General features: G+C 36.0%; 1 protein-coding gene and 1 pseudogene across 2 annotated transcripts in view; one reads left to right on the forward strand and one right to left on the reverse strand.

Annotated features, from left to right (window-relative positions):
• Window positions 1-23,211, reverse strand: part of LINGO2 (leucine rich repeat and Ig domain containing 2) — a 1,055,580-nt gene that overhangs the window by 394,437 nt on the left and 637,932 nt on the right. The gene's annotated exons all lie outside the window — the stretch shown is intronic.
• LOC102500924 (60S ribosomal protein L5-like) lies at window positions 4,328-5,179 on the forward strand (annotated as a pseudogene).

Consider the following 23,211-nt stretch of genomic DNA (forward strand, 5'->3'; position numbering starts at 1 on the left):
CCACGGTTGACTACGTGGGAGTCCAGCGACATAGCCATTACGCCAACTGCTGGTTCCTCAAGCTGCCATACTTCAGGATTTCAATTGTGGTCAGCCATATGGAATCTAGTTTTCTTAAATGCCAGGCCACATGGCCAGTCCTATTTTAATTTTGATAATACAATCTGTATACATTTGAAAAGATAGTAGTAAATATTATTTATTATTTTCAGGCAATGGTTGGAACCACATATGATCTGTTATAAGAATTTCATCCCCACAGGAACGAAGGCTGAAAAGCTCTGATCATGGCAGAGAAAGGTACTGGGTAGGTGGAGCTGCCAAACCTAGGCTTGCTCCTCTGAGTCTGTAGCCTGTTTAGCCAAGAGTATTTACAAACTAACTTGCTTCTAATGACCTGCCAAAGCCTGGACCCTTCCCTTGGCCAGCTTCATTCCCAGAATTACTGCACCTCATGAAAAACTTGGTTTGCAACTCTGCAACTTAGGAAAATAGGAAATCATTGGAAATACAAGACTCAAGATCGTTGGGACTAGCAGATGGCATAATGGCTACTTTGCTGGACTTCCATGTAGTCTACTGAGGTTCAAGTCCCAGACCTGGTGGCTTAAACTCACGCCAGGCGCATGTGCATACATGCCCAAGATCCGAGAGGAGAATGAAGGAGAAGGGAATGTGGCGTGGCCATCCTCCCTGGGGAAGTGACTTCTTCCTTCTGTCTCTCTGGCAAGCACAAGCACCCTATAGAAAAAAACCTCTTCCCCCTCCTAAAAAACAAGACTCATAATCAGGTGGAATATAGTGGCAGTGAAAGGCACAAATGGTTCTAACAGCAATCTACCTTGGGGCACACCCAAGGTTGATTGCTGACAATTCTGTGGCCACAGGGAAACTACTTAATTATCTGGGTCTGAGTTTCCTTGTACACATAAAATGAAAAATTCCTAATTTACAGGGTTATTGTAAGGGTTAAATGAGACAAGAACTGTCAAATTCTCAAGTACAATGTCTAGTATATAAATAAATCCTCAATAGTTGTAGCTGGTTTTATAGCCTTAAAAATAGGAAGTAGCTAACAGGCCATACACTTCCTGAAATACATACTATTTGTGTATTCTCTTAATGGGATATTAGGTGTTTACAAATAAACAAAGTTTGATTTGAAGTCAAAGCAGTAATATTCCAACATACATGCCACTATAAAAAAATGGAATAATGGTAATTTTCCATTTTATCAAGAGGGAGGGATAATTTGTCAGCAAGACACTTCTTTTTACTTGATCCTTTACAAACTTTCTGAACAATGTATCCTAGTCAAAGTCTCCAACTTGTTGGCATATTCAGAAGTAAAATAGTGGATGTAACTGAGAGAGGTTCAGCTATTTTCTTAGCACTACAAAACAATTCAAGGGTAGAAAATGTTCTGTGGATTAGCAACTTGTTTTCAGAGCATGGAGAAGAGTTATGGGCTTTGGATACTCATTAGAGAATACATTTAAAACAGTAAACATTTTAATAGAAAAATTTGTTATTAGGTCACTCAGCACAGTAATAGATGAAGTAATCATAAGAATATTTTAATAATAGAATCATTCCTTCATGCCATTATTTTCCTAGAAAATTAGGAACAAGTTCAACAGTACAATGAAGCCTTTTCCCATTCTCTTTAAAGGGCAAATACAATGCATAGCAATGAAATAATCTTATGAGTCCCTAAAGAAAAATACAACATGAAACAAAAAACTAAGGACAGCAAGGACTAATTTCTCATTACATACTGTTATCTAGATATTGTAAGAAACAAAGAAAGTGAATTATCAGTGGAACAAGCAGTTTTCAGCTGAGATAAATCTTTAATCAATTCCTAGATATGGCTGGGCCATTTTAAAATCCCTTTCTTATCACACACACACACATCCAAAAGCAAAAATTTGAAACTACATTTTAAATAGAAAGAGAAAGAAAAATAAGAAAAGGTGTTTGGGCAGCCTAATAAAAGAGCAGATGCAGATTTATTTCTACCTAATAAGTTAAATTTTTTCAGTCATGTGTTACTGCTTTTGCTATTTAGACTCACTTACATCAACTACTGTTCAAATAATACTGTTGTAAAAATATAACTCTGTAATGATAACTTTTAAAACAGGGTGCAGATAGAACATCAGCCAAGAAAAGACTGCTATGGCCTGGAAGAGACTGATTAAGATGAGTAGTCCTGAATCTCAGGCATTTCTCAAGGTGGATGATTTAAGCTTCACTGAGTTAGAGCAGAAGGGTCTCTAAGAAGTTTTATAATCCTCTGGAAGTCAGTTACTGAACCATTCTATAGAAAGCACCTGTGGGGTTTGGTTGTCCCACAGCCCCTTAAAATCGAGCCACTCATCATCACGAAGTGAAAGCAATTAATGAAACAACTGGATAAAAATAAAATAAACAAAAATGATGACATATAGAAAAGCTGTCATTTACATTATGAGTCATTTTCTCAAAAGAATATTCAAGAATCAGGTGGATAATAATTATAAGGTATATAATAGCTTTTTACTTCACAAAATCCATTTCAAAATGTAATCATATTTAACTATTGCAAGAACCATATTCCATAACTGCAATTCTCAGTAACTACAAATCTTTTACATTTCTACTATACCATAAAGTTCACAGGAACAATCAAGTGTAGCATTCCTTCATTGGAAATGTTAAAACACTCTATACTCACAATGGAGTGTTTAACTTTTTACTACCCCCAAATCCATGACTAACAACAGATTTACCACCTTTTAGTCTCCCTACGGGGTGGAGTTAGGAGGAATATCCAACAAGTTACCTTAAAGGCTCAAGCCTTCTTTACAAGATAATCCCAAATGTATCAAGGGATAGTATTTCTTAAAACTAAGCCAGAAAAAGCTGCAGTTCTGAGAATATTATGTATATCAAGTAATGAATGCTAACTTCCTTCTTTCTTTTTTTTTTTTTTAAGAGAGATTTTTTTCTATAGTGCTTGCCAGAGATACAGAGAGAGATAGAGAGAGAGAAGGTGAGAAATCACCCCCCAGAGGGGATGGCCATGCTGCAATCCTTTCTCTTCCATTCCCCCTCTGGGATTTTTGGGCACACACGAACATGTGCCTGGAGTTGAGTTTCAAGCTGCTGGGTCTTGGACTTGAACCATAGTTGGCCATGTGGGAGTCCAGTACCTTAATCACTAAGCCACCTGCTAGGCCCCTTAACTTTCTTCTTTTTGAAAAATGCTGACTACAGAATGACTAGTCTTCCTTTTCTTAATTTTAAGGAAGTGCAAAGCAAAAATCTGTAATGAAACTTTGGATTTTTAGGAGGCTAGTCCATCTGTGCTCTCTTTGGGCTTCTCTGTTTTAATTCTGTTTTCTAATTCATGTCTTTCCTTGTCATTTATTTCATCTGTCTTTTAGTGTTTATATTCCCTTTGGCATACAGATATTACTACTACTGTAAATTGTCCTAAATGCTACAAATGGAAGACTGTTCAACAAACATGCAGTCCTCATCCCTATGTGCCATTTCTACTTCCCACATCCACCCATCAGAGATATGTAATTCCAGTCTCAGCTGGGCTGCAGTGACCCACCAGCAGTAGTTGTACTAGAATCAAAAACTTGTTATCAGGTCTTCTACTGGCTGCTGTTTTGCTTTAGACCTTTTGTAAAATCTGTTCTTCTCTGCTTGGTTTCCTGTCATGTAAATGTTATGGTTCCATTCTATGATATGTAACAGGTCTTTCCATTGGAAAATAACCTCAGATAAATACTGTATGTAGAATGGGCAAGGACAGGGGACTAATACTAATTAAAGTATATTCTAGAGCAAGGGTCCCCAACACCTAGGACATTAACCCATAGTAATCTGTGGCCTGTTATAGATTGGGTCTTACAGTAGGAGGTGAGTGGTAGATGAGCAAGCAAAGATTCATCTGTATTTTTTTTTTTTTTTGCTGCTTTGTTATTAAGTTTATTGTCTTTATCAGGAATAACATCATAGAAAATTGTTTGGCTTAGGTCTCAGCAGCCGACTCCTGAGATCTGAGGAAGCTTGCCTTCTTCTGGATTACTTGATCTTTCTTCTGGGCAAGGGACATTTTAGGACAATTCCACCTCTTTTTTTTTTTTTTAACTTCTTTCTTGGGATTCTTTTCATAAGCTGGGTTCTCTCACATAGCAGTGTGAGCTTTCTTTTTTATCTCCTCCATGTCTGGAGTTACATTATTCTTTATGAACTGAGAGAACTGTTTATTGTAATCATCTTCATCTTCTTCTATTAGGTGACATATACGCCTGCAACATTATGCGTGATGGGATTTGTTGAAGTTGTCAGGAATAAGGCCTACTTTAAAAGATACCAAGTGAAATTTAGACGAGATGAGAAGGTAAAACTGATTACTATGCTCAGAAACTGTTGGTGACCCAGGACAAAAATAAGTACAACACACATAAATATAGGATGATAGTTCATGTAACTAACAGATATCATTTGTCAGATTGCTTATACTTGTATAAAAGGGTATAGGATAGTCTTCGCAGCTTATGTACACGAACTACCAAAATACGGTGTGAAAGTTGGCCTTACAAATTATGCTGCAGCATATCGTACTGGCCCGCTGCTGGCTCAAGGCTTCTCAATAGATTTGTAATGGGGACCAGCAGTTGGCATAATGGCTATGTCGCCGAACTCCCATGTAGTCGACTGCAGTTCGAGTCCTGGACCCAGTGGCTTAAAACTCACGCCGGGCGCGTGTGTGCCCAAGATCCTGAGAAAAGAATGGAGGAGAAGAGACTGTGGTGTGGCCATCCACCCTGGGGGGTGATTTCTCGCTTTCTGTCTCTCTGTCTCTCTCTTTCTGTCTGGTGAGCGCACATGCCCTATAGCAAAAACCTCTCCAAAAAAAAATAAAAATAGATTTGTAATGGACAAGATCTATGAATGTCAAGTGGAAGTGACAAGAGATGAATACAATGTAGAAAGCATCAATGGTCAATTTGGTGCCTTCACCTGCCATTTGGATGCACGCCTAACCAGAACTACCACTGGCAATAAAGATTTTGGAGTCCTGAAGGGAGTGGTGGATGGAGGCTTATCTATCCCTCACAGTACCAAATGATTCCCTGGTTATGACTCTGAAAGCAAGGAATTTAATGCAGAAGTCCATTGGAAGAACATTATGGGCTTCATCTGTATTTACAGCCACTCCTCATCACTCACATTACTGCCTGTGCTCTGTCTCCTGTCAGATCAGTGAGGCATTAGGTTTTCAGATGGGACCATCAAGTTGCAGGAAAACAAGCTCAGAACTCTTACTCATTCTGGTGAGTCATATAATTATTTCATTATATATTACAATGTAATAATAATAGACAATAAAGTGCACAATAAATGTAATGGATAGCCTCAAACCATCCTCAAAACCCGGCCTGTGGAAAAATTCTTTCATGAAACTGATCCCTTGTGTGAAAAAGGTTGGGGACTACTGGTCTAGAGGACATTGTGTAAGTAGAGCATTTATGAACATAGAAAGTTAGACAGTGAGGCAATGGTAAATGAGACACTCTGTGGCCAACCCATATGGCAAAGTTCTTGGCTTGTGTCCTGAGACCTTCCTGAGTAAGCTGGATACTCACATGCCTATGATCTAGGGTTTGCTTGGGATGCATTGCAGGGTGAAAACCTTTCTGAGGATGCTCTCTTTTTCTCTCTGTCTCTTCTCATGGAATAAATAAATAAAATTACAAAAAAAAGAAAAATTTTAATGCTTGAAATAAGCATTTACTATACTTAAACTGGCAAGTAATAATAAAATAAACTTTAGGGCCAGCAGGTGGTGTGGTGGTTAAGGTGCTAGACTCCCACATGGTCAACTGTGGTCCGAGTCCCAGACCTAGTGGTTTGCTTTCTCACTTTTTTCTCTCTCTCTGGTGAGTGCACATGCACTGTAGTAAATTAAAATAATAATAATAATAATGATAAATAAAATTAAATAAACAATTCTTTCAAAAAATAAAATAAACTTTAACATGTATTGAAGTAATAAAATAATTATACATATAGATTAAATAGAAGCATACTTGAAAAATACCAAAGATCAGTTCTTTAAGAAAACAATAAGGCAGACAACTGCCATAATGCTATTCAAGAATAAAAAGAGAATATTTAATACATATCATTAAAATGAAGAAGGAAAATACAATTCTATTATTATTATTTTTATTTGACCAGAGAGAGAGAGAAAGCGAATGTGAGAAAGTAGACCACTGGGTCTAAGACTTGAACTGTAGTTGGACATGTGGGAGTCTAGCACCTTAACTACCATGCCAACTGCGAGCCCCATAATAGAAAAATTTTAAGCTACAGTAGAATACTTATGCAGACTGGTTAGCATTAAAATCTCAACAAATTGGGTTGACCGTGAATTTTAAATTAGAAAATTTCAGGACGTTCCAGTTAAAACACCAATGAGGGGACCAGCAGGTGGCATAGACGTTAAGGTGCTGAATCTCACATAACCAACTCCGTGGTTCAAGTTCCATAGCTGGCAGCTTGAAAACCACATTGGGTGCATGTCCATGCATGCCCAAAACCCCAGAGAAGAATGGAAGAGAAGATACTGTGGTATGGCCAACTCCTTGGCGGGGAGGTACTTCTCACTTTCTCTCTCTCTCTCCTTCTGTTTCTGTCTTTCTCTGGTGAGTACATAGGCTTTACAGTAAAAAAATTTTAAAAATTAAAAAAGTTGAAATTATTAAAAAGAAGTTTAAAACACCAATGATACTCAGTGGTTGAGTTTGCTCAGTGTTGCTGCTTGGTAAACTTGGGATCACATGGGAGACTGGGCTTAAATCCCAGTCCACCCTTAAAGCCAGGCATGGTGTGTGCCTGTGGCCCCGCTGTGCAGGAGGCTGAGGCAGGAGAACTGTGACTCAGCAAGACCCTGTCAGAATAAACAGCACATTCACAGACAAACACTGATGAAATAAAGAAACATTACAAAAACAGAACACTCCGAATGTTATCATCTCACAAGAAAACCAGGTTCAGGCCTAATACATTGTCTGCTGAGTTTAGTAAAAACTTTCAAAGAGCAGAGAAATCCTAGGCACTTTTAATTATCTTAGAGTAAAGTTAGGCAAACTTTTTCTGCAAAAGGTCAGATGATAAATATAGTGGGTTTGAAGACCATAGGGTCTCTGTTGCAACTACTTGAATCCGTGGCCATAGGATGAAAATAGGCATAAACAATATGCAAATACATGGACATAACTGTTTCAGAACCACCTTACCCATAAAAACAATGTTGTCCCGAAGGCTGCAGTTTGCCAACTCCTATCCCAGCATAAAGAAAGGTAGACTTTTCCTACTCATTTTATGAAGGTAACGAAAAGCTAAGGCTTGAAATCTGACCATATAGACTTTTCCTACTCATTTTATGAAGGTAACAAAAAGAAAAGGCTTGAGATCTGACCATGACAATATATTTTTTTAAAAAAAGACTAATCTCACATAGGAGTGTTTACGAAAAATCTTAATTGAGATTTAATAAGCATTATCTAGCAATATATTAAAAGAATAACACATTGATTAATGATATTAATCGTAAGAATGCAGAAATGGTTCCTCTTAAGAGATCTATTACATTAGTAAATCCTCATATTAAAAAGCCAAATAAGTAAATGTAATCTTTATTGATTAAGTGGATAAAGCAGACTGTAAAATGATATAAAACAATCTTTGCTAAGTAAGTAAGGAAGAATGAATAGGACTATTTATCCATGATTAGGAAAAAAGTACACACACACGCACATACACACACACACACACACACACACACACACACATATATATACACACACACACATATACATATATATGTATTCCTGACTTGAGGAATTAGATATTTTTTTAAATTATTATGATGCTTTTTAGTTTGCTATAGGGAGCATGTGCTCACTAGAGAGAAACAGAGAAAGGGATTCCAGAGGGATGGCCATACCACAATCCTTTCTCCTCTGTTCTCCTCTCAGGATTGTTGGCATGCATGCACATGTGCCTGGTGTGTTTTTCAAGTCTCCAGGTATGGGATTCAAATTGTGCCATCATGAGGATCCAGTTGCCAAAACCACTATGCCACTGGTTGGCCCAGATACTATTTTTATTATTTCCTGTTGGCTTTTCTGCATTGAATTAATTTTTTTCACGCTGAGCTTTATTCTCAGAAAAAAAGAACACTCAAATTTAAAATATATGAATGAATAAGGAGCACTAATAGCTGCTCTCAAAAAGAAAGATTCTTATTTAAGTGCAGGTGGTTTCAGCTAATAAAGACTAAAAACCCAACAAATTAAATTTCTAATGTATATTGCATTAGGTCTTATCACCCAGCATTTGGCCTAAATAACTCCAGAGAATAGTTTGCCTAATTTAACAAAAAAAAATTCACCGTTACAGTTCCCAAACTGAGCACCAAAGCATCTTAAGTGTTGATACAAATTCATAAAAAGGTACGGATTATTTTAAAATTTCAAAGGGAATACAGTAATACTAGACATTTGTTGGATACTGCACAAACCTTACTAGCGAGTGGTAGTTCACAGTCTCAACATTAGAGCTTGTTACAATCCCTTTGATGATGTCTTGTCTTTGGAAAGATTCATTTTTAGTGGCTGATGATTAAAAGCAAGCACCACTTGAGAATCAATTTAGACAGGAAGTTAGAATGGCACATCTAGTCTGATCCTAGGGTTTGAGAAGTCTTGCAGTACCCAACAGGAGCACCCATCTGCTTAACAAGTAATTATGCTTATTTTAGGATAAAATTTCATAATGTCTTTCTTTTAGTTTATATATATTTTCTTTCAAATAGCTACTAAACTACTAGGTTACAATGTAAATATTTACAGTTACCTGGGTCTAGATATTTGATAAGTAAAATCAGTAGATATCTCTTTTGCCCTGAAAATATCACAAAGACATAAGGGCATCATGAGCTGAAGTTTGGAAATGTCTAGTCAGATTAATGACCTACATCAGCCTGCTAGCAGGGCAGAAGGACCTACTCAATTTGGGTATCTCACAGTAGACTAGTATCAAATGAGTAGGCTTATATTAATTCATAACTAAAATTGAATCTAAACATGATTAATTATATAACTTGAAATTATTCCTCTAAATTTCTCTTGAAGCAATTCCTCTAAAATTCCATCATAAAACAGGCATTTTGAAGGATGATGTTCAAAAGGAAACAAAGCTTGAATGAAGACCTATGCTGCTTTCAACTGGCCTTTGAGTTTTGTCTAATAATACTCTTTCACCAAAATAAAGTCCTCTTGACTCTCATTGTTGTAACAAAATCACTGACGTGGCCTATACACGTGAATTTACAAATATGGTTCATTGTGTTTTTCATTATGTAAAACTTTAGTATCTGTGACTCTTTGAGACTTTATCAATTACTCAGTGGTTACCATGAGGAAGGATTTCTTAAAATGAATGTTTCATAACCAAAAATAACAAAAGTACTCATATAAACAGTCCACCCATAATGTAACATGACAGCAATCATGGTTAAATACTATATTTGGTAAAGAGATAATTCCTAGCAAATAAGTTATCTAGACAAAATTATCACTAAATAATTTGGATAACTAAAGTTATCTTCCACAGATTACTGATTTATCAGAAACTAAGTCACTTTTTGTAGAAGCAAAATATAAACTTTATATTTGTTCCTAAGGACAAACAGATCTTTCAAAAGATGCCATGTGAATCTGTGGTTTCATTTAAAATAATGAAATGAGCAAAATCCCTACCAAGGATTTATAAAGTACATAAATTTGCAATTTAATTCAGCAAAATTTTTACATTTAGTACAGGCTTTATTAGGTATTTAAAACATTCTAGTTCTAACTAGAACTATTCTAGTTCCATGGTAATTCCTACCATAGAATTTCTCACAATTGACAAGCCAATGACTAGATAAGCACATTATTATTGACTTTCAGGGAAAATCACTTGAGTAGAAGGGAGAGATAATGTAGTTCAAACTTTTTAATATATGCCCTGAAAACTAAGACCCATAAAGGTAAGAGAACTTATCAGAACTATCCATCCTCCATTCATCCATCCATTAACCCAATATTTACTTAGGCCTTGGATTTTTCATTGAAGACAAGATACTTTCTGTCACTGAACTTACTATCAAATGCATGGTTTCCTTGGCTTTATGTTAGAATAAGCTAAGTTGTTAGTTTTGAAAGATCTCACTCTCCAGACTACACTCCGGGATTAATTACATTGGAATTGCTAGGGTGCCATCCAGACACCAATATTGCTTTATTAACAATGTACAGTAACTTCAGTGCACATTCAAGGCTGAAACCACTAAGAGGGAAGACCAACACTGACAAATAATTCCAAATGCCCTGAGTGTTGACAGTTATTGAGAGTGTCAAGTCTCCTGTCTATCTCAAGGACATTTTCACTCTATCTTGCTGCCTCTCTTGGTGCATGCATTATCATTTATGGAAATAGCCCATTACAAAGATTTGGATGTAAAGTGTGGCTCCAATGCTCAACATATTAGAATAAATGATTCTCAAAAGTGTAAGTATTTTACCAGGTTTCTAGGATGATACAGTGAAGATAAACAGGGAGTATAACTTAGAAAGGAAATCATTTTATGAAAAGTCAAATGTGTTCACATCATACAAGTTATGATTAAAATCATTACAACATGTTTTATCAAAAGTTTAGGCTTTTTCTTCGGGAGAGATGATGCTTATATCAACATGCTTGAAAGAGAGGAAGATGTCCTGTGTTAATGCTTATTATTGTTAATTTTTCTTTATTTTATAGCAACTATGTATATAATTTTATCTATTTCCTCAGAAATATAAAGCAAATACATCATCAACCCATAAATATTATACAAAATACTATCTATAGCTCTAAAATTACGTACAGAAATGATAGCTTGTAATGGCTTTAGATATTCCAAAAGTTCAGATAATAAATACAATTTTACTTTTCAATTTTCTCAAGCCATAAATTTAGAAATCTTTAAATAGTAAATTTAAAAATTTTGTTCAAGATAAAGAGGACCTTAGTTATAAAACAATATTTTGATAGCTATGTTTTTGTTACCTTAAATATCTCAACCCCCCCAACACAATAGAGCAAACCGCACAAATTTTATCCCTTTGTTCACTCAAATAGCGACATTATGCATTTTGAAAAGTTTATACAGTTTTTTTAATTGTCCTACCACATTTAAATTCAGATTGAAAAACTTTTTAATATTACTTCATACCTATCATTTCTTAATTCACAATACCTTTGATAGGAGGTGTGTTGTCAGCAGCTAAAGGCAGCCAAATGGAATCTAATGATATCATATAAAAAAATGAAATGCCAACTGAGATTTGAACAGTTTCCTATTTTGCACTGCTGAATTGGTACTGTGAGCTAGAGCCATTTGAATGCAGAAGCGACTATCATGATTTAACTCAAATCCTAAAAGAAATGAGCTTATATATTAATGGTGCTAACATATCCAAGAAATTCTGAAGCCATCTCTAACTGAAAGACGAATTCATTCTAACTTTAATCCAGAGAACACTCTTCTTTTAAATACATTAAAATTTTACTTACATGTCTTATCAATCTATTTTTTTTCATTGTTCCAATACAAATTTCAGGTCTCTCCTTTTTTTGTCTTTGTCTCTCTCTCATGTGTGTGTGTGTTTCTTAAAAAGTTATCTTTTCCAAAATAGCATTTTGTCCCTAAAGTAAACAACTGAACATTTTTATATTCTTTATCTAAACATATAAGACACCAGTTAAAGAACCGTATATTTCCACTTGTGAGGTGATGACAAAAACTTTCTTGAGGGGAACAAGTAAGGGTCAGTCTACACATTTATAAATGGAGCCTTTCTCCCCCCATATGTGAACAGAGGTCCCTAGAGATCTCTGTTTACTTCTCTGGAACTGGGTTCTGCATGCTGATCAGCTGGCTTCAGGAGGATTCACAGTGAAGGATCGAAACCCTAGGCTAAGAAAGATTGGTTTTTTGGTAGTTTCTGCACGTAATGCTCACACTGTCCTCTTTGGGAACGTGACTTGCATTAAGGGGTGAGTATGTGTGCATGAAGAATGAATATGTATCACTAGAGCTTTAACTTCTTGCCACAAGTCTGCACACCATTATGCTACACAAATGTGCAAGAAAAACCTGAAAATGAATCAGAGGAAGTTGGCTTGGCAGAGAGTAATACACATGAATTGAAAGAGTTTGTGATTTCCAGAGACTTGAGATAGTAAAATAATGTTTATAGCATCTAGTTAAGTGTTTAATCACTTCTACCATTTGTAAAGAGTTATTGATATAGCGATAGATTATGGAATTTTCTCTGAAAGATAGCAATCAATTTTGAACCCTTCATCCATGCAGTTGCTAAAGCATCTTCATTGTCATACATCTGCCACAGAGATATTTGCTTCTGGGTATTATTAACTAAATTTGACCACCAAAGTGGTCAAATGACACTGTAGACTTATACATTTTAAAAAATAATCAAGAGAGCCAGAAGGTGACAGTGCTTAAGGCACTGGAATCTGACATGGTCGACTGTGGTTTGAGTCCCAGAACTGGCACCTTGAAACTCATGCCAGGTGGGACCAGCAGTTAGCATAATGGCTATGTCGCTGAACTCCCATGTAGTCGACCGTGGTTCAAGTCCTGGACCTGGGGGCTTAAACTCACGCTGGGCACTTGTGCGTGCATGCCTAAGATCCCGAGAGGAGAATGGAGGAGAAGGGATTGTTGTGTGGGGTGATTGCTCACTTTCTGTCTCCCTGTCTCTGTCTTTCTGGTGAGCACATGCGCCCTATAGCAAAAACCTCTCAAAAAAATAAAAAAGAAAGAAAAAAAAAAGAAAGAAAAGAAAGGAAAAGGAAAGAAAAGAAAAGAAACTCATGCTAGGCACATGTGCGTGTATTCCTAAGAGGAGAATGTAGGAGAAGGGACTGTAGTATAACAATTCCCCCAGGGACAATGATTTCTCACTTTCTGTCTCTCTGTCTCTTTGTCTCTCTGTTGAACAGACATATTCTATAGCAACAATCTCTCAAAAATAAACAAACAAAAGAGTCACTAAATATCATGATTGTTTCTCTGGTTCCATTCAGGGTACATTTCTTACTTCTCCCTATGTCCTTTGGAGGACATGACTTCCTATATCTATTGACCCAGACTCAATTCATATTATAAACACCTAGTATATATTGATACTTAGAGCATATATGTACTCAATCCTCACTACTTGCTTATTAAATATTGTATTTCTTAAATCTTTAAAGACTCTCTTTGAGAAAGTCAAATGAGTACTTTATGGTCACTTGGCCAGTCAATGACAGCAAGATTCATACCCAAGGCTAATCTGTTTTATCATAAAATTAGTACTTTTAACAAATATACTATACAGCTGCTTCTTCATACAAAAACAATTTTAACCTAGACAAACTTCCACAATCAAAAGGAAAATTCTAGAGCTGTAAGGAAATTTAGAAATCATTTAGTCAAATATCTTACCACTAGAGTTATCTCTTATACCACATTCCTAAATTATAACCACCCAGTCTCTGCCTGAATAATCCCCACGACAGGTGGTTAATTCTCTGCTGTTAGCAGCTTTAATTATCAGAAAGCTTATCTTTCTGTTGAGATGAATCATTCTCTAAAAGTTTTTATGTTACATCTTATTTCTTTCTTTACTTCTTATTTATTTATTTTTTAGATTTTTGCTGTAGGATATGTCTGCTCACCAGAAAGAGAGAAAGAGACATCACTTGTCAGAGGATGGCCACATTAAAATCTGTTCTCTCATTGTCTTTTCTGGATTTTGGGCATGCCTGGTATGCTTTTCAAGATACCAGGTTAGGGGTTTCACCTTGTGGTGTTCGCCATGTGGAATCTAGCCACATAACCACTGTGTCAGCCACCTGATGGCATGAAGTTTTCTTATTCACTGTTTCTAACACCTACCAGGGAATCAATACATATTAGCTATATCAATTAAAGTAATTAATTAAATCACTACTGGATATTATTTTTGACCTCTGGAGAAATAGTAGACAATTTTACTTCTTCTTCTGAATGATGACATTATTTATTTTTTATATCAAAAATATAACAGTATGGGACCCGCAGTTAGTATAATGGGTATGTCACTGGACTCCCACATAGTTGACCGCGGTTCAAGTCCTGGACCCAGTGGCTTAAACTCACGCCAGGCGCATGTGCGTGCATGCCCAAGATCCCGAGAGGAGAATGGAGGAGAAGGGATTGTGGCATGGCATTCCTCCCTCGGGGGGGGTGATTTCTCGCTTTCTATCTCTCTGTCTCTCTCTGTCTGGCGAGCGCAAGTGCCCTATAGCAAAAAAACAAAAAACAACAACAAACAAACAAAAAACTTCTCCAAAAAAAGAGAAAAATATATGATGGTAGAGGTAAAAACTGCTCCAAGAATTTTAAAAATGCTGTAAATTAGCTTCAACATAAAAATGTATATTAATTATTTAAATGTACATACCTACGCAATTTGATTTCACTGAATGAATTCAGAACTAATACATTCACAATACAGTACCTCCTTTATTTCCATGTATCCCAAAAGAACGGATCTTGGTGAGCAGTTGAGGTAGTACTTAAAACAGATAACATATATCAAGTCTTCTCTTGATGAGTCAGCTCATCAAGCTTGCACTGAGTTGAGTTTACTTATTCTACAGGCTTTAAATAAACCATCTGTTTTATTGGTTAAAGGAGAAGTCTTTCAGATACTAAAGTAAAACAAACAAAATATCAGTATTTTGAAATAATTATTTTATTTAACTTTATTTATGTATTTATTTTAATTTGACTGAGAAGGATAGAGAGGGAGAGAGAGAGAGAGAGAAAAAGTGAGAAGCAAGCCACGAGGTCCAGGAATCGAACCCTAGTCAGTCACGTGAGAGGTCAGCGTTCTTAACCACCACACCACCTGCCAGTTCCAAACATCAGTATTTTACTTGAGGGACAGATGCTCCTTGTTTTATTCAGAAATATAATTTCATTGTGTAGTATATGCTGTGATTAATTTAGAGGGAGATCAAGTATTCGGTGTTAGATTCACTATGCCTAACACTTTTCATAGGCATGTTGGCTTTTTGTAAGATACACACTCACCCCAAAATAGAAACTGAAAAGCATTATATCTTAAAAGCAAGATAGCTTTTTGATTGTAAACAAGTATAGCCCTATATTATAAGCAAGAATTGGGGTACAGATAATACGATAACATTTTCACTTAGGTAATGATACTATTTTACCCTGAGCAAATAGACTACAGAAATGTAGTTAAGGATATTTCAGTCAATAACAAGGTACCATTTTCCTATACTCTACAGTATTACTTAGACAAGTTCAGTGCTAATTAAAATTTCAAGTTCATGTTTTAAAAAAGACAGAGTAGGAGAGATTGGGGAGCCTCTTAGGGAGCACAGATTCTACAGATTTTTATATAGAAGGTTTTTATTTGCTGTTTCTAGCACCTACTAGGGAATCAATACATATTAGCTATATCAATTAAATAAATTAATTAAATCAACTATATAAATCAAGAAGTTTAAAATGTATATATGTATTCCTTGGATAGAAAAGGGTAATTTAATGAAAGCCTCAAAAAGTTATACTTATTTCTGTTCATGTTTTTAAATCTGAATTAATTTCATAAAAATGATAGATTCGGAATAATTCACTTTTCTTTTCATCTAGACCATTATAACTACATCAAACTATTTTACATTTTTAGCTTAAAAAACAGGTTAGTAATAACTATAACAATAAAAGTTACCCAGCTCTTACTAATATAGTGCCAGGCACTATTTTAATTGATTTGCATTAATTAACTCATTTAATCCCCATAGCAACTCTATGAAGAAGGTTCTATTATTACCTGCTATATTAGATGAGAAAACTGAAGCAGAGGAATTTAAGTTGCTTCTGCAGGGTCCCATTGCTAGTTAAGTGGATTCTAATATAGGAATCCAGGCTCTAGGGTTTACCTCAGTCACTGAGCTGTCATATATCACGGTGCCTAGCTCATTGCAGATTCTAAATCATTATTTTTCATCTGATCAGTCTCAAATGAAATGAATAATTCACCAGATACTGTGTTCAAGATCTGATGAATGGTAACCAAACCTTTTCCATGGATCTCAGGATAAAAGCAAAGTGGCTGAAAATTGAGATGTACCTGATAGTTTTTATTCAGATAATATAGTTGGGTCAATGACTCCTGGAACCAAGAAAATAGGTTACAGGCAGAATATGCATCCTCCCCGTGCTTCAGTGACTTCACGTATAAAATAGGAAGGAGATGATGAAGATGGTGGTGATGGTGATGCATCACACAGCTGATGTGCAAAATAAATGCCTGGTGTATAGTAAACACTCTATCAAGCCTATTGTTACTATTAGAGCTCAGCATTTTTACTTAATTCCCTTCTTAGTACACAACTTCTTGAGGCTAGAAAATCTTTTTTATTCATTTAAAAGGGAGGTTATTTTGGCTGATTTGCCTGTCTTGTAAAGGTTGAATCCAATCGTTGCTAAAAGGGAGTCTGTGTGAGTCTGTTCATTCTCATTAACTGTTGTCAAGGCTTGCTAATTCCAGATTGTTTTGAGACACCAGGGAGAGTGAGGAAATTCACAGAATGCAAATTTTCATGTGCTAGATGCCCTTGAAAACAGGCCATTCTGTTACCTAATTTGTCTTTCTAACCCAAAACCCTACTTACTATTGAACTGACTGGAAGGAGGACATCTCCTGTGACTCTCATAATTTTGGACAGGGGGCAAGCAAACTGATCACTGCCATGCAGTGTGGTGTTGAATTGAGAAAAAAAGTCCCCCAGATTCCTGTAGTTTGGTAGCTAGTCATAGCTGCCTTGTTCTTTCATCTCAACCCTCACAGGATGCCCACAGCGAATAGATTCCGGGAACAGCTACCCAGAGGGTACTATACTCTCTAAGGGCTACTTCGTTCTATATAACAGAATCTGGATCAAATTAACACTGACCTTCATAAATACCAAGCACAAAACAAAAAGAAAATACTGGTCCTGAAATAACATACCTCTGCTCAACACACACATCTACCCTAACCCTGGCCTTGAAATTACAAAAATATATGAAACAATTCATTTTCTAACTGTACAGCCTGTACAATCAGAAATACATTTTTAGCATGATGCTGTTTTCATCTCAATCTAGCATTTGCATGACAGAATGCAAATAAATTTATAGAGCATGCCACAAAATTAACATTTAAAAGGGAAAAGAATAAGCAGCCTCCTTTTCCATGAAATCACTTTAGAATCCAAAAGGCACGATGCATACACAATGTTTATAGTTATAAAGATGTTGAGACACTGAGCATCTTCAGCAGACACTGACTGGGTAATACACACATTTTGTTTAGCTTAATTGCTTGACTTTGCAGGCATATTTCCCCCTTGGAAACAGTGCAATGTATGTTGATGGACTTCTAAAATTAGTCTACAAGCATCTGTTTGCCTTAGACATTGAGACAGCAAAGGATAGCTACAAGTAAATGACGGGAGAGACTTGGGTGTGAATTCTACTTCTGTCCCTTGCTACACTTGTGGATTGAGGTTAATTACTTAATCTATTTGAGCTGCAGTAAGATCATCTATAAAGCATGCACACTAAAATTTTCCCCCTAGAGTTCTAGAAGACAGGAAATTATGGTTGTAAACCACTTAGCACAATGCTTAGCCCAGGATATTAGTTCACAGAATTGTGTCCACTAATATAACCACAAAATAGTACACTCAATGTATTATTTTCACTATCTCTAGCTACGAAGTAAGGCAACGCTTTATTTAGAGTGGGAGGCAATGAATGTCAAAAACACTTTTAGGTGGTAGAGCACTATTTCCTTGGCCTGGCAACCAGAGAAAGTGCTCTTTTACTATAAGCTGAGACTTTGGTTTCAGTAGAGGTAGTTAGGGAAGAGAAGAGTATCTGACAACTCAAGAAATGAGTAACTTTTACCTTTACACCTGCAAAATACTTTCCTTTCGCAGTGTGCTTTACAGTTTAGAAAGCTTGCAGATGTATACTGCCGCATTTCCTTCCGTCTTTCAGTATAATTTTTTTTTTTTACTTTTTAAATGAAACTGCTCTAAAACTCTTCATGATCTGAGAAGCCTAGTGACTTCCTCAAAGTTTTTTAGAGCACTGTGAATAAATATATTCTCTTTTACCTTCCCTTCTATATTCCAGCGTCCTTTATACAATCTGACCTATGGATGCCGACTGTTTATTGCCCTCGTTTGCCCCACATTGGCCAGAAATGTCCTTTTTCATTACTAAGTTTGCACTCCAAACTCAAGTAGGAATATATACAAATAGACCAAAAAAAATATACAGAATAGTACAAAAACAACTTGAGTGAAATATTAGGCATCTTTTTAAAAACTTCTTTCTCTGGGTAACATATTCTGATATATTTTTTTTTTTATCCCATCTCATTCCTTCCCATCTTTTCATTCCTTCTCATTTTATCCTGTCTTTAAAATGCTAGGGTCATTGCTGGGACCAGCAAAAGATATAATGGTTATATTATTGTACTTTTACATGGCCGGCCACAATTTGAATCCAGAACTGATGGCTTGAAACTCTTGCTGGGAGTGTATGTGTGCTTGCCCAAAATCCCAAGAGGAGAATGGAGAAGAAGGGATTGTGGCATGACCATCCTCGCTAGGAAGGTGATTTCTCATTTTTTGTCTTTCTGTCTCTCCAGTGAGTGCATGTGCCCTATAGCAAAATTCTAAAAACAACAATGACAACAACAAAAGACAGGGCCACTATGAAACTGATTTCACAGTCCCTAATAAGTCATGACCTGAGATTTAGCACACCTCTTTTATCTGGAGCAGTCAGAAGTCATAGCTATAAGGGCTTGATTTTCAAACTAAAATAACTGTCTGTCTCTAAAAAATTCTTATTGCTCTTCTCCTAGACTAGAAATTAGATGGCCATTGAATTATTTAAAATATTTTTCTTCCTGTTACACATATTATTTCAGTTAATTTTTTGTAGTGACTTTATAAGTTAAGTAAGTCAAACCTTTGCAGATTTCTCCATCTTTTAAAAATTCATCTGAATCTGAATCTCAGGCTGGTGAGTGATTCTCTAAGGTCCAACAGATAGTAAAGGGTCATTTCCACATTGTCCCTCTGCACCAAACAAGTCATCCTTCTCCAAAGACAGTATCGTCTTAATCTGACTTTCCCAGCCAAATAGTACTTGGGAAAAAGACAAAAAAATACAGATTCCTGGGTCTGTCCTAATTTTCAGATTTGGAATCTCTAGGTCTTGGCATGAGAATATGCAACTTTGTAAATGTCCTTCGAAGCCCAACATAGACCCAACTATGTGTATTATTTTCCTCGGTAGGTAAATTGCATGTGTTGGTGACAAAGAGACAGAGAGACATGAATGCTAAATACGAAATTCTTCATTTTGCTTCAAAAGATTTGAGGGAATCTAAAAGTCAAATGCAAATGAAAATTATACCATTATAGATAGATCAAGAACAAAAATTGAGTAACAGAAAAATTTAACCTATAAGGAAAGCCTCTTGGCCTTGATTGGATTGTAATACTTCTAGAAGTTCAGATAAAAAATAGAACAGTGTTTGAAACATTTTTATTATGACAAGATTAATTTTGTTATAAACCTTCCAGCAGCTGAGTAAAAGAAGAAATATCTATTGTGTTTTCATTTTCTGAGTAGGAACTCAAGGGAACTACTTACATGTATGGTCAAAGTGTATAGCATTTGGAGACCATTTTCATATTGCCTCCCATATGTCATTCAGCACAATCCTATAATTACAGTAATAACACCAATTTAATATCTCCTGCAGACCAAGTAGATTATCCTGTTTAATATGTATGAAGATCTTAGGATGCATTTCCCATTTTATCGATGAGGAAACTCAAGTTTATAGATTTTAAGCATCTCATCCAAAGAATGCACAGTAAGTAAAAAACAAAAAACAAACAACTGGGATTTAAGCCCAGATTGTTCCTCTCCAGAGTCTATGCTCTGCTGATTCTTTATAGAAAAGGAAATCATTGAACATTATCAGATCAACGATAAGTGAAGAAACCATGACATATAAGCGACACTCCTACTGAGAAGAAAAGCTAAAGAAAATAGATAGCAGGGTAAAAAAATGGATAATAAGAACAGCCTGTGAGAAAACAGAACTGAGGCTAAACATTCATTCACCAGGAAGGGGTGACAGCCCCTCTGATAGTATGAAATTCCACTTAAGTCAATTGAGCATCTATCTCATTCTTATTTTTGGCTACCAATAATAAGCTTTCGAGTAATAACCACTAATTAATAGGAGTGTAGGCTTTGGGTGTATGAAGAAATTCAGATAGTTCCATCAGTCATAAAGGGTGGGCCAAAAGGACTTTATTAACACTTCTTTCATGAAAAAAATCACAAATTAATTATTTCCACCAATCAGTGGACTCATTAGCATCAACTGGCCAGAAAAACTTGCATGTACATGTTCACTTACAAAGAAAATTTGTTATTACAAACAAACTATATTAAAGAATCCTTACTAACTATTGTATTTATAATCTATTTCTTTCTTTCTTTCTTTTTTTTTTTTTTTTTTGAGAGGTTTTTGCTATAGGGCCGATACGCTCATCAGAAGACAAAGAGGGACAGAGAGACAGAAAGCAAGATATCACACACTCCCCATCCCGGAGGGATGGCCACAGTGCAATCCCTTCTCCATTCTCCTCTTGGAATCTTGGGCACATATGCACACGTGCCTGGTGTGAGTTTAAGTCACCAGGTCTGGGACTCAAACCTGGATTGACTACGTGGGAGTCCAAGGACTTAACTATTATGCCATCTGCTGGTCCCTATAATCAATTTCATACTCATTAAATGTCTTGAAGGTTTACAATTATTTTGTATATAGTTAAAAATTTTATTATATGAGAAGCAACATGTGACTGAAATATATGAGACGATGTTTTATACATACTGATGGCTAGAGAGTGTTGCTCACTTTCATCAGCTCAGCTTCCTCTCCTATATATTAGTTAGTCTCTTGGATTTATCTTCCAAGCCTAAGATCTGAAAGTGAATCCAACATTATGTGATGTACTGTTTGTGTTTCTTTTGTGTACATCAGTAAGCTCTTTTACAGATAATAATGCTTTAATTTGTGTTGCTTAAACATACTGGGTTTGGAAAGTCATAACACATTTTTGCATAGAAGGAAAAATATGTCATTACTTTCACAGTGACCTAATAAAATTAGTTTTACCTACAATAGTTTTTTAAAAGAGATGTTTGCTATAGGGCATGTGCACTTGCCAAAGAGACAGAGTGACAGAGAAACAGAAAGCGAGAAATCACCACTTGGGGCATGATCATGCCGCAATCCCTTTTCCTCCATTCTCCTCTCTGGATTTTGGGCACACATGCACAAATGTCCAGCATGAGTTTCGAGCTACCAGGTCCAGAACTCGAACTGTGGTTGGCTATGTGGGAGTCCAGTGCCTTAACCACTACACCACCTGCTGGTCCCCCTACAATAATGTTTTATACTCTGAGATGATTTGAAAATTTTGCAGAGCAATGAAATTAAAGAATGACTTTATTTTGATGCAAAAAATTGAAAAACTATGACAAAACACATAGTTTTGTCATAACATGTGTTTTCCATGAACTTTTCCAAGACCCCTTGTATACACCCTGGTATTTTTGTTAGCTTTGTTATCATTCACATTAAACAAAAAGATATAATAACATATTCTTTGTAAGCCACTTGGCACAAAGCTCAGCACACAGTAGGTGCTCAACAAATATTTCTTTCTTTCTTCCTTTCCAAAGTCAGACCTTTCTGTATCACATAACTTATGCTTGTCTTCACTGTATGCTTTTTTCTAGTCACATTCACATTATGTTTTCACCATTACCTTTGTCTCCAAATGGAGTGATGTTGAAGTTGACTTTTTGGGTAAGAATTTTCAAAAGAGCAAATACTATTGTGATTATGTTAAGTACAAAGTTGTGAAATATTTTCCACATTTACCCTTTGCGTGTTGATGGCTATGACCTTTGGTGGTCATACGAGCTACCAGGAGTAATTTGCCCTGGTTTACTTCTCACACATAATAAAATTATCATTCTAAACCTCCCAGAGAGACTGTTACATAATGTGAGTTGATGAATGTAAAATCCTTCTGCAGGTGACTCTGAAATCATTTCTATGATCAGACATAATAGTCTGTTCCACAAATGCGAAGGACGCTTTGCAAGTGATTATGTAGAAAGAATTCATTCTTCTTTCTGCAAGAGTTTGGTTTCCTTTCAGATGCTGTCTCTGTTCTGAGTACTATCTAGTGCTGTCACTTTATTGTGTTCTCTATGTTGTTTTCTAACTGGGATGTGAGGTAAGATGAACACCACAGTCAAAATGGCACCACGCTGCTGAAGCTGACATCAAGCACTTTGGTGGTCTTCAAGAAACAGGATCACTTTTTATGTATTTAACATCTAAGAGGTGGAATCTGCTGAGACACCTGCCATTTTATACAGCGCTCTAATCTCCCCCTTTATTAGCTGTCTAGAAACATCATCACACTGACTGCTTGCTTTAAATCTTGTTCACTCTTGTAATATAAAAAGACAAGAGAATGTCCTCAAAAATATAAACTTAGTCTCTGTACAGTAGACAGTTATTTTTTTCGATGTAATTTTCCTTGAAACAAAAATTCTTTTATATTTCAACAGGAAAAGAGACTGTCTCTTTGCCTCCTAAGTAAATATTTTGCATTACAATTGTCCAGATGTGCAAGATGCCTGCTGAAGCTTTCTTTGTTTAATGACTAATCCTTTAGTTGTTTAAAAAGGCACACACTATATTCTCATTCATTTACTTATTTACTTTTTTCATTCAAGTAACATTCATTGGGGGTCCTGTTATAAACCACACACTGTGCTAGGTACTGTGAATACCAAAAAGAATAAGGTGCTTTTCATTGAGAATTTGTGTAGAGAAGATAAATTCACAAATG

Source organism: Tupaia chinensis, unplaced genomic scaffold (assembly GCF_000334495.1).
Source record: "Tupaia chinensis unplaced genomic scaffold, TupChi_1.0 Scaffold000093_1, whole genome shotgun sequence".
Taxonomy (NCBI): Eukaryota; Metazoa; Chordata; class Mammalia; order Scandentia; family Tupaiidae; genus Tupaia; species Tupaia belangeri.